Source organism: Triticum aestivum, chromosome 1D, assembly GCF_018294505.1.
Source record: "Triticum aestivum cultivar Chinese Spring chromosome 1D, IWGSC CS RefSeq v2.1, whole genome shotgun sequence".
NCBI lineage: Eukaryota > Viridiplantae > Streptophyta > Magnoliopsida > Poales > Poaceae > Triticum > Triticum aestivum.
The window spans coordinates 484,486,251-484,499,686 of NC_057796.1; the positions used below are offsets into that span (position 1 = coordinate 484,486,251).

A 13,436-nucleotide genomic window follows, 5' to 3' on the forward strand; every position below is an offset into this window, starting at 1 on the left:
TCACCTCTGCTGCTGTTGTCCCTGCTCTTCTTGCGCTCATGCTGTTGCTCCTCTGAACCCCTCATGTTGCTGCTCCTCTGAACCCCTCCTACTGCTGCTACCTCTGCTTCTTCTCTTCCTACTGCTGCTTCTCCCTTCTCCAACCTCCTCCTGCTGCCTCCTTCTTCTCTTGCTCCGCTGCTCCTCCTAATCTTCTCTGAACCAGAAAACTGCTGCTGCTCTTCTCCAACTTGCTGCTGCTGCTTCTCTCTCTCTCTCCGATCTCAAATTTCTGTAATATTGAGTAGTTTATTGTTCAGTACTTTGGAATATTCAGAATTGAGATGTTTAGTGCATGTATTATTCAGATTTGATAAGAGCTTGCAACCTGGCAATTGTTCAGTTTCGTACTTGTGAAATATAGTGCATTTTATTATGCGCTCTGACTAGTTAATGTCTAGTTGTTTGGATAATATTTGGTATGTTAGATTTGATGTGTGAATTACCGGTCTGCTAGCATATATGTGTGTTCACCTTGTGTACTAGTCCCCTGTACTAGTTAACTTCCAGTACTAGTTAACTTTGTGTGTGTTTAATTTTCAGTCTCTGTGATAGCTTTGTCTCTGTGACAAATATGTTTGTAATGTGACCCATTTCCATTCTGCTTTATGTGTTCATGTCCTGTTGTTCCCTTTGTGTTACTGTTTTAGTTGCTCATGCAAATAAAAAATAGTACCAAAAAGACAGAGAGTAATATCTGAATCTCCCTTTGCTTCTTTTCGTTTACTTTGTCGCCGATTTTCCGAATCGATCTTAGATACTTTAGGTTTATTTTCCTAGTAATCGTCACTTAAATTGTCTAGCCTAGCTTCAGCCGAGCATCATTGCTGATCGTCTAGTCCCTGTGGAGAACACGACACTCGCAGTTCGGGCGAAATATCCCGCTGTACTTTCAATTGATCATTTTGGCGCCGTTGCCAGGGATCGAACCCGGGTCACCCGCGTGACAGGCGGGAATACTTACCACTATACTACAACGACAGCAAGGAAGTGAATAACAATTATGCACCGGGTAATAAGTTTTTTTTAATTATAATTACTGTCCAAGCTACCAGATTTCACATGCCACCGATCCAGGGAACATGACATGCTACTGTAGGTAGTCAGACTTATTATTATTCATTATAAGATATAATTAAAAAAAATTCATTTTTCAAATGAACAAAAACAAGAATCATCACTCATCCATGTCTAGTTCACATGCTACCGATCCAGAGAACATAGCATGCTAATCCATAGTGGTAAGTGATTGCTCTGAATGGGAACACATTAGGCACAAACTCAGCATCTGACACTTAATGATCTAGGTGTATCGAGGTAAAAGCAGAAAATGATTAAGTTTTCTAGTGTACTAGGGATTTGAGCACTCAAAACTAATAGCTTTCACTAATTTCAGCAAAGCAAGCAATATGTAGATAACTAGTTTACATGGCATTCAACAATCAGTTCACATATTCACATCAAGCTCAATATGCCAAAGGTGAGATTTAGTGTGGCAACATTTAAGAAATGGCTCAAGCTACCCATATCAAATTATTTCAGCATGTATCGATGGATGATGATTTTAGTAGGGGTCATGAAACAGCTTACCGGGCTCTTCAAATGATGTAGCACTCGCTCGATCACCTCACCAACTGCAGCTCCTCTCCTTTTGCTTCTCTATCCTCATGTCTGCTCCATCTTCTCCCTTCCTCACGTGTGTGCCCATTGCTTCTCCTCATCTCCATGCTCAGGATCCATCGGGGTCCCAAGGAATGTCACCTCGATCCTGGTCAGCATATAGTGATTCGTGCACAAGCAAGAACCTGAAAGAGCACTCAAGGAATGAGACAATGCAAGTGGTAGGGATAATACCCTCCAAGTCATCAATCGAATATCCAATTACATAAGCATAGCTATAAAGCACATGTTTAGGATGGTAGAAATCAGCAAGGTCAACACTAACATGAGGATGATATTTATCATTAAGCTCAAGACTAGCATGGGAATGATATGTTTCATTAAGCATAGGACTAGCACGAGGAAAGTAATTGTGATCATCAGGAATGAGAGCAATGCCACCAACAGTGTATGTATCATCATATCCAAGCTAATGAGTTTTCAAATCAATCTTAAGTAATGGCATCATGTAATGCAAGGTAGAAGCAAATAAATCATAAGGACTCATGTCATCAAGAGGATTAGATAAACCTGCTACATCACGCTCTTGTGTGACAATAGGCAAATGAATTTCTGGTTCTTCAAGTTCATCTACAGCAGCTTCTTTTACTTCTTCGGGAGAGATAGACATTGGATCTTCAACTTCTTCATTTGGATATTCAAGCTCTGGATCATCTTGTGCCTTGGCTTCGAGAATTTCTTCTTGGATCTGAAGTATCTTTTCCTCTGGACTCTCGCTATCTTGCTCAGCTGAATGTGAAGGTGTTGGAACCTCACACACCTCAAGGGATATCCCGGCAAAACTCAGCTCAAGGAGGGAAGAGATAGTACTGACAGCGTTGATGATCTTCTCAATCTTCCTTACTTCTTCCACTAGCTCCTTTCCACTCTTAATCTTCTTCATTTCCTCTAGTATCACCGGCCTAATTGGATCATCTTCGGCACTCCAAGTGAACTCGAGACTAAGCAATGTGAGCTTGTCTATATCATCAAAATCATCTTGTGTGGGCACTTGTGTTGAAGGTGTTGGTTGACCAAATGGAGGACCATTTAACTCCATTGGCAACATCTCCTAGTGTTGAGGTATATGAGTAGGAGCTGAATAAATCTGTTGTGGAGCATAGTTGTGGCTCTCCTCATTGTACCTAAATCCCTGCATTGGATAACTAGAGGCAAACGATGAGATCTCAGGGTTGTTGCTCCTATATGACATATTCGGGTTTTCAGGCCACCCATGTGAGTAATTGTTTTGGTATGAGCTAGGTTGTGGGGCGAAGCTCATGCCATAACTATCGGGAGGGTGAGAGTAACCACGCTGACATTCAGCGGGTGAATGGCCTTGAAATCCACAAATATGGCATGGAGGAGCAACATAAGGATGACCTCTAGAATAAGGATCATAAGAGCTAGGCCTATCCTCAAAAACTACTTCTAGCTGTCGAGCTAAATCATCTAATCGATGGGAAATCTTACTTATCAGGTCTTGAATACTTTCCGTGCTGTTTGTAGTGTTGCTCGCATAAGCATGATGATCTGAATAGTAAGCCATATCTGAGAAGATGCAATAACCTGCAGAATGACCAAGCAAAGAAAGAAAAAATAACTTGAACAAGGGTTAGGGGTTAGAGATATATCACATATATATAGCACAAAGGAAAAAACAAGAAAACCCTAGTCTATAACCTCACACAATCGCTCGACGCTAGTCCCTGGCAACCGCACCAAAATGATCGAGTGTAAATACAGTGGGGTTTTTCGCCTAAACTGCGAGTGTCATGTTCTCCACAGGGACTAGGCGACGGAAACAATCGTGCTCGGATAAAGCTGGGTAAAACAATTCAGATTATGAATGCAAGAAAATAAACCTAAACTAAACAAGGTAGTTCCCGAAGATCGTCGCCAAAGAAAATGCAAAATAAGCAAAGGTACATTCAGATTATACTCTGTCTTTTTGGTATTTTTATTAGGCTTGAGGAATTAAAACACTAACACGGACAAACATCAATGACGAAGGGGAATCAACAAGACATGAACACATATAACCATCAAACATATAACAGTGGGATGAATCACGGCTATATGGCTGAATATAAATGTTTCACAACACAAACTCACACACAATTTTTGTATTACAAGTACTTGAGTAAACACATAAACTTCAAACTGGAACAAATTCACAAGGTTAGATACACATATATGGTGACCGACAGACTACAAATACACAACAAGAACACTTCAACTAGTGAGAACGCACAATATGTGATACAATATTTATAAGCATGAAACTGAATCATTCACAGATTGCAAGCATTTATAAAATCTGAACATTACACAATTCTGAACAGTACACTTCTTAAGTTTATAGGAATTTCAGAGAAAGAGAGAGAGAGAGAGAGAGACAGCAGGTTCAGTTGGAGACGAGCAGCAGCAGTAGGGGATTCAGAGGAGGAGGAGGAGCAGCAGCAAGAGAAGTTGGGGAGCGGCAGTAGGAAGTGAAGGGGAAGGAGCAACAGGGGGCGTTGGGAGGAGGAGGAGAGGTTCAGAGAAGAGCTTCGGCAAGGAGGAGTAGCAGGGGACGCAGGAGAAGAAGAGCAGCATGGTTCAGCGGATGAGAAGAGGAGGCAACAGCAGGAGGTTGAAGGGAAGAAGCAGCAGCGGGGGCATGGAGACAGTAGCAGAGAGAGGGGCAACAGCAGCAAGGGGAAGAAGAAGGCAGCGGCAGAAGGCAAGGTCGCGCGGGGCACCAGACCCCTGGTCTGGTAGGGCCCGCGAGCGTTGGTGGTGAAGGGGTGGCGCTGATGGATGGTGCAGCGGCGCGAGGTGGTGATGGAGTGGATGGATGGTGGTGTATGGAGGTGCTGGTGGACGGAGGGCGCGGCGGAGCGGTGGCGCGCCCCACGCCGGCCTGGCTGTGGCGGCGGCCGAAGGGGGGTTTTTGATTTTTTGCCACCACTTACTTTGCACTTTGATAATTTGCCACTCCTTACATTGTAATTGATATTTTGCCACTCTTTACATTGGACTTTGATATTTTGCCACTTTTTCACACAAAAACAATACTCGCAAATGATAAACATAGTACATGCATAAAACAATGGACGAAACTACCCTTTGTGCTAGTTTTACAGGTGCATCCAGTCAATTCACCGATTGAAATCAAAACGGGAGGGATGAACTGGTTCCGCCGCCGGAGTATTAGATGCCGTAGGTGGCTGGCGTCGGTGGCACAGCTGTGCTGCTCCCCGCCTCCCTTGCTGCTCGTGCTGCTCCCGCCGCCCTGACACGGAGGACAACCAAACCTGTGCCACCAAGAAGACCGGCGCGTCTCCAGGTTGCTGAAGAGGTGGCCCCCTCCTCGCTGCTCAGAGCGAGCTGGCTCGCACATGAGAGAATGTTATAGAGGTAAACACTAGCGTGGCCGCCGGGGTTCTGCTGCAGAGAGGAGCAAAAGCGGCAAGCAGCAAAAGCAAAAGGAGCAGCAGCGAGGGAACAATGTAAGGAATTACTAATTAACTATTGTCCAAATTGATGTTCTGAACTTAGAATCACTCCATGTTGCTCATACTTATGCATCCATCCATGCAAAGAAGAGATGGATTAAGATGCGGGCTCTAAGAACATTACAAAAAGAAAAGAACAGAAAGTTGCAGGCTCTGTGGCTGCATGCCCTGTTAATCCATGGTGCAGTTTGACGTCGCGTAGAGGAGGAGCAGCCGTACAAGGCCGGCGGCCGTTGCTACTGGATACGTGCACGGAGGCGGGGGCCATGCGGCTCGAGGACTACGCGGGACGACCTGCACAAGCAGGTGGACGGACCGACGGAGTCGAGCACGGCGTCGGCTTCTGCAATCCGCACCATGGACGAGCTGCTGCTGTCGGAGGCGGCGAAGGGAAGGGTCGTCCCATCCCGTTCGCGCCGTGGTGTACGACGTGTCCCTTCAGCCGTGGTCAGAGGAGCTGCAGCGGCAACGCGGTGGCCGGCTGCAGAGCACAAGCAGCAGCGTCAAAGCACATCATGGCAACACGGTGGCCGGCGGCAGAACACACGCCGGAATGTAGCCGCCGCGGGAGGGGGAGCGGGATAGAGAAGACTCACCTCGCCGGTCAGACTCGCCGGGATGTAGTCCCCGCGGAAGACCATGGCCGTCGGCCGTCGAGGACTACCGAGCGCGACTCGCCGTCGAGTAGCCGCCGCGGTCTCCTGGCGTTGCTGCCGGCGAGAGGAAGGGGATGAGTCGTTCTTGGTCAATCTGGGAGCATGGGCATTTTGGTCATTATATGCGGGACCCATCTGACATAGGGCAAAAAATCAAAGTCCAATGTAAAGAGTGGCAATAGATCAATTATGATGTAAGGAGTGGCAAATTATCAAAGTGCAAAGTAACTGGTGGCAAAAAGTCAAAAACCCCGGCTGAAGGAGGAGAAGGAGACGAGAGGGGAGATGTGGCCAGGCCCGAGGGGAAAATGGAGGCTGCGCTAGGGATTTGATCCCCCTCCTCTGATCTGCCCCTTTTGCTCTTTTGCCCTTCCACTTCTCTTCTTTCTTCACAAGATGATCCCTCCAACTTTAGCTTGGCCCCTCTAGTTACTTCTTTTCTTCACGGTTGGGTCCATTCTTCCTCCTCTTCTTCGTTCTCTTAGCCACTTAGTCCGGATCTTGAAGATTTATAGTGCCTTTGCGCACATTTCTGCAAAATAGACCAAAGACTAGTAAATGATCCTTTATATGATTTCCATGCAAATATTCAATATTTCACAGCAAGAATTGATGGTCATATCTCAATAAACCGCATATTTGAGTGCCAAAAGATGTATATGAAATGTGCTTATCAAGATAGTGAATGGAACGATAGCAAGGAAGTGAATAAAATTGTTCTGGTGCATAATTGTTGCTCTCCTAATTGTACCTAATTCCCTACATATGATTACTAGAAGCAAACGATGATATCTCAGGGCTGTTGTTCCTATCTGACATATTCTGGTTTTCAGGCCACCCATATGAGTAATTGTTTTGGTATGAGCTAGGTTGTGGGGCGAAGCTCATGCCATAACAATCGGGAGGGTGAGAGTAACCACGCTGACATTCAGCGGGTGAATGGCCCTGAAATCCACAAATATGGCATGTAGGAGCAACATAAGGATGACCTCTAGAATAAGGATCATAAGAGCTAGGCCTATCCTCAAAAACTACTTCTCGCTGCCAAGCTAAATCATCTAATCGATGGGAAATCTTACTTATGAGTTCTTGAATACTTTCCGTGTTGTTTGTAGTGTTGCTCGCAAAAGCACGATGATCTGAGTAGAATGCCATTTCCAAGAAGACAATTCAACCTACAAAATGAACAAGAAAAGAAAGAGAAGATAACTAGAACAGTGGTTAGGGGTAAGAGATATATCACAAATATAAGTCACAAAAATAAAACAAGAAAAGCCTAGTCTATAGCCTAACACGGTCACTCGACGCTAGTCCCCGGCAACGACGCCAAAATGATCAATTGAAAGTATAGCGGGATATTTCGCCCGAATTGCTGATCGTCTAGTCCCTGTGGAGAACACGACACTCGCAGTTCGGGCGAAATATCCCGCTGTACTTTCAATTGATCAATTACTCAATATGTTATTCAATAATACTTCAGCTTGTTCAACAGTTTGTTCCCTGAAAACACAACCAACAAAACTATCTAGGTGGTCCCTAGAAGCATCGGTTAGTCCATTATAAAAGATGTCAAGTATTTCATTTTTCTTGAGAGGATGATCAGGCAAAGCATTAAGGAATTGGAAAAGCCTCCCCAAGCTTGTGGGAGACTCTCTTCTTCAGTTTGCACAAAGTAAAATATTTCCTGTAAAGCGGCTTGTTTCTTATGAGCAGAAAATATTTTTCAGAGAAGTAATAGATCATATCCTGGGGACTATGCACACAACCAGGAGCAAGAGAATTAAACCATACCTTAGCATCACCTTTTAACGAGAAAGGAAACAACTTAAGAGTATAGTAGCAACGAATGTTTTCCTCATGAGCTAACAGAGTGGCTATATAATTTAATTTAGTAAGGTGTGCCACAATAGTTTCAGATTCATAACCATAGAAAGGATCAGATTCAACCAAAGTAATTAACTCGGGATTGACAGAGAATTCATAATACTTATCAGTAACAAAGATAGGTGAAGTAGCAAACTTAGGATCATATTGCATTCTAGCATTCAAAGATTTTTCTTGCCACTTGCATAGTACTTTCTTATGATCATCTCTATCCTTACAAGCAGAAAGTCCCTAGCTACCTCTCCATCCATAACATAACCCTCAGGTATAATAGGCAATTCATATCTATGAGAGCTAGGTCTAACAAGTGTTTCAAAGTATTCAGTTTCAATAATTTCATCAGTTTCAGAAATATCATCAGTTTCAGCATTCTCAATATCTTTAGCTCTAGCAAGTTGTTCATCAAGAAATTCACCCAGTGGCGCAGTATTATCAAGCAAAGCAGTAGTGCATCATGCATAGCAGAAGTAGCATCATCAATTACTTGCAACATATCAGAATCAATAGCAGGTGAAGGTGTCGCAAGCTTACTTAAAACAGAAGGTGAATCAAGTGCAGAGCTAGATGGGAGTTCCTTACCTCCCCTCACAGTCGAGGGAAAATCTTGGTTCTGGTATCTTTTGGATTCCTCATTGTGATCAACAGATATAAATTCCAAGTGACTCGGAGAATAGAGCTATACTCCCCGGCAACGGCGCTAGAAAAAGGTCTTGATAACCCACGAGTATAGAGGATCACAACAGTTTTCGAGGGTAGAGTATTCAACCCAAATTTATGATTCGACACAAGGGGGAGACAAAGAATATTCACGAGTATTAGCAGCTGAGTTTTCAATCCAACCACACCTGGAAGACTTAATATCTGTAGCAAAGTAGTATGGAAGTAATGGTAATAGTGGCAAAAGTAACAGTAGCAGTTTTGTAGCGATTGTAACAGCAGTAGCAATGAAAGTAACTTAGCAAAGATCAATATGTGAAAAGCTCATAGGCAATGGATCGGTAATGATAATTGTGTCGGATAATATTCATCATGTAGCGTTATAACCTAGGGTGACACAGAACTAACTCCAATTCATCAATATAATGTAGGCATGTATTCCGTATATAGTCATACGTGCTTATGGAAAAGAACTTGCATGACATCTTTTATCCTACCCTCCCATGGCAGTGGGGTCCTAATGGAAACTAAGAGATATTAAGGCCTCCTTTTAATAGAGAACTGGACCAAAGCATTAGCATTTAGTGAATACATGAACTCCTCAAACTACGGTAATCACTGGAAAGAATCTCAATTATTGTCACCTTGGGGTATGCGGATCATAACTCGTAATAGGTGTCTACAACTTGCAAGATAGGATCAAGCACACACATATATTCATGAAAACATATTAGGTTCAGATCTGAAGTCATGGCACTCGGGCCCTAGTGTCAAACATTAAGCATAGCAAAGTCATAGCAACATCAATCTCAGAACATAGTGGATACTAGGGATCAAACCCTAACAAAACTAACTCGGTTACATGATAAATCTCATCCAACCCATCACCATCCAGCTAGCCTACAATGGAATTACTCACTCCTCGCGGTGAGCATCATGAAATTGGTGATGGAGGAAGGTTGGTGATGATGATGGCGACGGATCCCCCTCTCTGGGGCCCCGAACGGACTCCAGATCTGCCCTCCCGTTGAATAACATGAGGTGGCGGCGGCTCCGTATCGTAAAACGTAATGAACCCTTCTCTCTGATTTTTCCTCCCCGAATAGGGTTATATAGAGTTGGACTTGAGGTCGGAGGAGGTCCAGGGTGCCCACAAGCCCTCTAGGCGCGCCCCCAGGCTTGTGGCCTCTGGGTGGATGTTGGGGATCGTAGCAGAAATTTAAAATTTTCTACGCATCACCAAGATCAATCTATGGAGTCATCTAGCAACGAGAGCGATGAGTGCATCTACATACCCTTGTAGATCGCGAGCGGAAGCATTCAAGTGAACGGGGTTGATGGAGTCGTACTCGTCGTGATCTAAATCACCGATGACCGAGCGCCGAACGGACGGCACCTTCACGTTCAACACACGTACGGAGCAGCGACGTCTCCTCCTTCTTGATCCAGCAAGGGGGAAGGAGAGGTTGATGGAGATCCAGCAGCACGACGGCGTGGTGGTGGAAGTAGCGGGGATCTCGGCAGGGCTTCGCCAAGCTCAGCGAGAGGGAGAGGTGTTACGGGAGGGAGAGGGAGGCGCCAGGGGCTGTGGTGCGGCTGCCCTCCCTCCCCCTCCTATATATAGGCCTCCTGGGGGGGCGCCGGCCCTGGGAGATCTGATCTCCAGGGGGGCGGCGGCCAAGGGGTGGCTTCCCCCCCAAGCCAAGTGGGGGGCGCCCCCACCCCTAGGGTTTCCAACCCTAGGCGCAAGGGGAGGCCCAAGGGGGGCGCACCAGCCCACCAGGGGCTGGTTCCCCTCCCACTTCAGCCCATGGGGCCCTCCGGGATAGGCGGCCCCACCCGGTGGACCCCCGGGACCCTTCCGGTGGTCCCGGTACAATACCGGTAACCCCCGAAACTTTCCCGGTGGCCGAAACTGGACTTCCTATATATAATTCTTCACCTCCGGACCATTCCGGAACTCCTCGTGACGTCCGGGATCTCATCCGGGACTCCGAACAACTTTCGGGTTACCGCATACTAATATCTCTACAACCCTAGCGTCACCGAACCTTAAGTGTGTAGACCCTATGGGTTCGGGAGACACGCAGACATGACCGAGACAACTCTCCGGTCAATAACCAACAGCGGGATCTGGATACCCATGTTGGCTCCCACATGTTCCACGATGATCTCATCGGATGAACCACGATGTCGAGGATTCAATCAATCCCGTATACAATTCCCTTTGTCAATCGGTACGTTACTTGCCCGAGATTCGATCGTCGGTATCCCAATACCTTGTTCAATCTCGTTACCGGCAAGTCACTTTACTCGTACCGTAATGCATGATCCCGTGACCAACCACTTGGTCACTTTGAGCTCATTATGATGATGCATTACCGAGTGGGCCCAGAGATACCTCTCCGTCATACGGAGTGACAAATCCCAGTCTCGATCCGTGTCAACCCAACAGACACTTTCAGAGATACCTGTAGTGTACCTTTATAGTCACCCAGTTACGTTGTGACGTTTGGTACACCCAAAGCACTCCTACGGCATCCGGGAGTTACACGATCTCATGGTCTAAGGAAATGATACTTGACATTGGAAAAGCTCTAGCAAACGAACTACACGATCTTTGTGCTATGCTTAGGATTGGGTCTTGTCCATCACATCATTCTCCTAATGATGTGATCCCGTTATCAATGACATCCAATGTCCATAGTCAGGAAACCATGACTATCTGTTGATCAACGAGCTAGTCAACTAGAGGCTCACTAGGGACATGTTGTGGTCTATGTATTCACACATGTATTACGATTTCCGGATAACACAATTATAGCATGAACAATAGACAATTATCATGAACAAGGAAATATAATAATAACCATTTTATTATTGCCTCTAGGGCATATTTCCAACAGTCTCCCACTTGCACTAGAGTCAATAATCTAGTTACATTGTGATGAATCGAACACCCATAGAGTTCTGGTGTTGATCATGTTTTGCTCTAGGGAGAGGTTTAGTCAACGGATCTGCTACATTCAGGTCCGTATGTACTTTACAAATATCTATGTCTCCATTTTGAACACTTTCACGAATGGAGTTGAAGCGACGCTTGATATGCCTGGTCTTCCTGTGAAACCTGGGCTCCTTGGCAAGGGCAATAGCTCCAGTGTTGTCACAGAAGAGAGTCATCGGGCCCGACGCATTGGGAATCACCCCTAGGTCAGTAATGAACTCCTTCATCCAGATTGCTTCTTGCGCTGCCTCTGAGGCCGCCATGTACTCCGCTTCACAAGTAGATCCCGCCACGACGCTTTGCTTGCAACTGCACCAGCTTACTGCCCCTCCATTCAAAATATACACGTATCCGGTTTGTGACTTCGAGTCATCCAGATCTGTGTCGAAGCTAGCGTCGACGTAACCCTTTACGACGAGCTCTTCGTCACCTCCATATACGAGAAACATATCCTTAGTCCTTTTCAGGTACTTCAGGATATTCTTGACCGCTGTCCAGTGTTCCATGCCGGGATTACTTTGGTACCTTCCTACCAAACTTACGGCAAGGTTTACATCAGGTCTGGTACACAGCATGGCATACATAATAGACCCTATGGCCGAGGCATAGGGGATGACACTCATCTTTTCTCTATCTTCTGCCGTGGTCGGGCATTGAGCCGTGCTCAATTGCACACCTTGCAATACAGGCAAGAACCCCTTCTTGGACTGATCCATATTGAACTTCTTCAATATCTTGTCAAGGTACGTACTTTGTGAAAGACCAATGAGGCGTCTTGATCTATCTCTATAGATCTTGATGCCTAATATATAAGCAGCTTCTCCAAGGTCCTTCATTGAAAAACACTTATTCAAATAGGCCTTTATACTTTCCAAGAATTCTATATCATTTCCCATCAATAGTATGTCATCCACATATAATAAGAGAAATGCTACAGAGCTCCCACTCACTTTCTTGTAAACACAGGCTTCTCCATAAGTCTGTGTAAACCCAAACGCTTTGATCATCTCATCAAATCGAATGTTCCAACTCCGAGATGCTTGCACCAGCCCATAGATGGAGCGCTGGAGCTTGCATACCTTGTTAGCATTCTTAGGATCGACAAAACCTTCCGGCTGCATCATATACAATTCTTCCTTAAGAAAGCCGTTAAGGAATGCCGTTTTGACGTCCATTTGCCATATCTCATAATCATAGAATGCGGCAATTGCTAACATGATTCGGACGGACTTCAGCTTCGCTACGGGTGAGAAAGTCTCATCGTAGTCAACCCCTTGAACTTGTCGATAACCCTTAGCGACAAGTCGAGCCTTATAGATGGTCACGTTACCATCCGCGTCTGTCTTCTTCTTAAAGATCCATTTATTTTCTATGGCTCGCCGATCATCGGGCAAGTCAGTCAAAGTCCATACTTCGTTTTCATACATGGATCCTATCTCGGATTGCATGGCTTCAAGCCATTTGTTGGAATCCGGGCCCGCCATCGCTTCTTCATAGTTCGAAGGTTCACCGTTGTCTAACAACATGATTTCCATGACAGGGTTGCCGTACCACTCTGGTGCGGAACGTGTCCTTGTGGACCTACGAAGTTCAGCAGTAACTTGATCTGAAGCTTCATGATCATCATCATTAACTTCCTCCCCAGTCGGTGCAGGCACCACAGGAACATCTTCCCGCGCTGCGCTACTTTCCGGTTCGGAAGGGGTGACTATCACCTCATCAAGTTCCACTTTCCTCCCACTCACTTCTTTCGAGAGAAACTCTTTCTCCAGAAAGGACCCGTTCTTGGCAACAAAGATTTTGCCTTCGGATCTGAGGTAGAAGGTATACCCAATGGTTTCCTTAGGGTATCCTATGAAGACGCATTTTTCCGACTTGGGTTCGAGCTTTTCAGGTTGAAGTTTCTTGACATAAGCATCGCATCCCCAAACTTTTAGAAACGACAGCTTAGGTTTCTTCCCAAACCATAATTCATACGGTGTCGTCTCAACGGATTTCGACGGAGCCCTATTTAAAGTGAATGCGGCAGTCTCTAAA

At 45.4% G+C, this 13,436-nt stretch overlaps 1 non-coding gene across 1 annotated transcript; it reads right to left on the minus strand.

The window, feature by feature from the left end:
- Positions 1-948: 948 nt before the first annotated feature.
- Positions 949-1,020, minus strand: TRNAD-GUC (transfer RNA aspartic acid (anticodon GUC)). Its single transcript has one exon. It is a non-coding gene; the product is annotated as a tRNA-Asp (tRNA).
- Positions 1,021-13,436: the final 12,416 nt, after the last annotated feature.